Below are 4497 nucleotides of genomic sequence, written 5' to 3' on the forward strand. Positions count from 1 at the left end.
AATCTTTCACGAGTGCACAGCAGATTGAATATTCTACTTGTAATAATGTAATAAATGTGTTTGTTCATGTTGGACGCTCGTTTCTTAAGATGTTTTGTCATTAAATACACATTTTAATGCATGTACTACACGTGTTAATGCATGTACTACACGTGTTAATGCATGTAATACACGTGTTAATGCATGTAATAACCTGTTAATGCATGTAATACACGTGTTAATGCATGTACTACACGTGTTAATGCATGTTATACACGTGTTAATGTATGTTATACACGTGTTAATGCATGTTATACACGTGTTAATGCATGTTATACACGTGTTAATGCATGTTATACACTTGTGTATTCCGATGCTACACATGATGTATAATGCTATACCCGATTTGTATCATGTAATACACGTGTTGTTTCGTATAATATATGTACTTATATGCGTCACGCGTTGATATTATCACTCTGGTAAAACATTACTATTTCAACACCACCTAACCTAATCAGTAGTCAGACATGGACTCGGTTCGATGCCTATATAGTGGTGTTTCAGAAGCGCTGCACCAGAAGAATATCTGGACTACTGCCTTAGGATTGTACGCTAGTTTTCTGCCCCACTCGCCGTATGGCGATGTTAGTGCCACTGTCACGGCAGTGATGTTATCGTACTTTGGGAGACCTTTATCTAGCCGTTAAGTTTGCACCTAAGCAAAGTTGTCACGTGTTCCTTATTGATTTTACGGTTTCCATTGTGTTGGTTTTGTCGTCGCCCACAACCTGTGTCGTAGTAGCAATAGTTATGGATAAAATATGAAGTGTTCATCTCCTGAACACTGTCAATACCGTTCGTATTGAATATTCATGGCGTTTCGGCATTCAAGCATGCGCGTCGGTCGCTTCTGTTTGCGCATTTGTAATCAGTTGAGTTATAGTATGAAAAGTAGTGTGCACAGATCAGCGACAGGCTGAGTGGTGTGGACTAACAGGGTAACAGTATGCGGTGATGGGAGGATGGGCATAGTGCTAGACTACTTTGATACAGCCACTACAGGTTAGACTTCAATATATGAGAGGACGGATTAATTTTAAAAAAAACACCACCATGGGTTACACGTAGTCAACAGTGAATATAGCGTTTGTGATTTGTATAAACACGGTTTTGTTTGCTGAGTTTGTGCTGTTGGCTTTCTGTCCTTTTAGAGGCAGATATGAGTTCTCTAATAGAGAGTCCGGGAATCCCTCTAGTCGGTGTCGGTATGAACGGCCGACATTACCAAAAATACAAAACCCTTGGCGAATCGACAGACAGCCAGGGCGGAATGAGTCGTAAGAAGTGGGAAACTGTGGGAATCCGATTGGCAAGACGGAAACAACTGTTCGCTAGTAGGCGAAGGGCATCGGACGTATCCCTGGCTTTTGCTATCACAGGGATTCTGATAATGGTCCTGGAAACCGAACTCACTGCAGCAGGCATCATAAATAGATCTCAAATGATGTCATACTTCGTCAAAATGCTGATCACAGCCTCCACTATAACATTAGTTATATTTCTCGGAATCTTTCATTTTCTAGATGTGCAATTATTCGTTGTTAATAATAGTTGTGATGATTGGAAAATAGCGATGAATTCTCGCCGTGTTGTTCAGATTATCGTTGAGGTGATCGTTTGCATCGTTCATCCAATCCCTGGAAACTTCGACGTCACCTGGCCTGCAACAGTAGCAGAGGGTCAATTCCCGCGGGAGTTCACGGTGCCCCTTGACGTCATTCTCTCCCTCCCAATGTTTCTGCGATTGTATCTTGTATGTCGCACAATAATGCTTCACAGTAAGCTCTATCAAGATGCTTCGTCCCAAAGTTTAGGGGCTTTAAATCGTATTCATTTTAACTTCCGATTTATCTTCAAATCTCTGATGGCGATTCATTCGGATTATGTTTTGCTGGTGATGATGCTGGCTCTACTCCTGGTCGCTAGCTGGACACTTCGTCTCTGTGAAATGCATGATCCTGAGAAACCTTCACATGCCGACTTTCTGAACTCGATGTGGTTGATAGCGATCACATTTCTATCAGTTGGGTACGGGGACATTGTGCCCAGTACCTACTGTGGTAGACTCATTGCTGTGATGACGGGAATAATGGGCGCGGGATTCACCGCACTCGTTGTGGCCGTATTAGCTCGCAAGTTAGAACTCTCTAGATCTGAAAAGTGCGTCCATGATTTTGTTATTGATGTTGACCTGGACAAACGTCTGAAACACGAGGCAGCTAACGTTCTTAAGGCCGGCTGGTTTATATATAAGTTAAAAAAGCAACATCAGAAAAACCCTCTTTGTCTCGTTTACCAAAGAAAGCTCCTCGGAGCAATATATGCAATTCGAGAAATTAAGGCCGCTCAACGGCGTCTCATGGACGCGTCTCTAACGCTGGTGGAGCTCAACAAGGCCCAGATAGAAACGTCACATTCTGTGGATGTTATAAAACAAAAACAAATAGCACTTGATGAAAAAGTAGACAATCTAGAAACTAAGATCATCGCAATTCATGATAAACTGAACGCAATCCACAAAGCTGTGAAGCACGGAGTCCGTGATGCTAGCTAAATTTCCCCGGGGGTTATTCGTGGAAGCAGGGACACTAGTTAATCATCATGTAGGATTGATTCGTTACACCGATCTGTGAGTGTTTCTGAAGAAATGGCCATTAGCCTTTGTAAAACGACAAGTTCTATTTGTCGAAATATCGCCTAATAATGCGATCTCGAGTGGGCGCACTTTAACACTGCTGCTGCTGGTTGTATTGCTCTTCATGTAGTGGTCTAAGTACCGAATAACTGTGAAGCTGAATGAATTTTGTGAATCGAAAAATCTGTCTGGTTCAGAAATAACGTTTATTTGTGTGGGTTTTTTTTTTAGCAAAGGCCTACGCTTAACTATGTATTACCTCGACGCATCTATTGTTAACAATATCGTTGGAGTATGTGAATTCCGTTATGTTAACTGTCCTGCAGATAAAAAGTGATTGTTTTGTTTTTCAATGTCGGACGGATGAAAGGAGATTACTTTCTTAACTGTCTAAAGGATATAATGGGATTATTGTTCTCAATTCTTAATTTATAAAAAGGAATTTTGTTCTTAACTGTCCTACGGATGAAAATGGATTCCTTTTCTAAACCATCCAAACAATGAAATGTAATAACTGTCCTTAACTGTCTTGCAAATGAATTGATACAATCTTTTCAAACCGTCTGAAAGATGAAAGAAGATAATTGTTAAGGATACTGTAGTTGGATCCCGTGAACATTATACCCTGCACTGTGTGAGGGGGGAAAAGCATCTTATATTAGCCTAACGTATCTGATGGATTTATTACATACCTGATGAGTCTTACTACAGTGATACAGCCAGTTTTATTACATACCTGGTAAATCTTACTTTAGTGATACAGTCAGTTTAATTACATACCTAGTGAATCTTACTTTAGTGATACAGCCAGTTTAATTACATACCTGGTAAATCTTACTAAAGTGATACAGCCAGTTTAATTACATACCTAGTGAATCTTACTTTAGTGATACAGCCAGTTTAATTACATGCCTGATGTTTCTGACTATAGTGATACATCCAGTTTTATTACATACCTGGTGAATCTTACTTTAGTGATACAGCCAGTATAATTACATACCCGGTGAATCTTACTTTAGTGATACAGCCAGTTTAAGTACATACTTGATAAATCCTACTTTAGTGATACAGCCAGTTTAATTACATACCTGGTAAATCTTAGAGTAGTGATACAGCCAGTTTAATTACCTACCTGGTAAATCTTACAGTAGTAATACAGCCAGTTTAATTATATACCTATTGAATCTTACAGTAGTGATACAGCCAGTTTAATTACCTACCTGGTAAATCTTACAGTAGGAATACATCCAGTTTAGTTACATACCTGGTAAATCTTACAGTAGGAATACATCCAGTTTAATTAAATACCTGGTAAATCTTACTGTAGTGATACAGCCAGTTTAATTACATACATGGTAAATCTTACAGTAGTAATACATCCAGTTTAATTATATACCTATTGAATCTTACAGTAGTGCTACAGCCAGTTTAATTATATACCTAGTGAATCTTACAGTAGTGATACAGCCAGTATAATTACATACCTGGTAAATCTTAGAGTAGTAATATAGCCAGTTTTTTTACCTACCTGGTAAATCTTACAGTAGTAATACAGCCAGTTTAATTATATACCTAGTGAATCTTACAGTAGTGATACAGCCAGTATAATTTCATACCTGGTAAATCTTACAGTAGGAATACATCCAGTTTAATTACCTACCTGGTAAATCTTACATTAGGAATACATCCAGTTTAATTACATACCTGGTAAATCTTACAGTAGTGATACAGCCAGTTTAATTACATACCTGGTAAATCTTACAGTAGGAATACATCCAGTTTAATTAAATACCTGGTAAATCTTACTGTAGTGATACAGC

General features: G+C 38.8%; 1 pseudogene; it reads left to right on the forward strand.

The window, feature by feature from the left end:
- The first annotated feature begins 1003 nt into the window (after positions 1–1003).
- LOC110460520 lies at positions 1004–2852 on the forward strand (annotated as a pseudogene).
- The last annotated feature ends 1645 nt before the right edge of the window (positions 2853–4497 follow it).

Source organism: Mizuhopecten yessoensis, unplaced genomic scaffold, assembly GCF_002113885.1.
Source record: "Mizuhopecten yessoensis strain PY_sf001 unplaced genomic scaffold, ASM211388v2 scaffold10417, whole genome shotgun sequence".
Classification (NCBI taxonomy): Eukaryota; Metazoa; Mollusca; class Bivalvia; order Pectinida; family Pectinidae; genus Mizuhopecten; species Mizuhopecten yessoensis.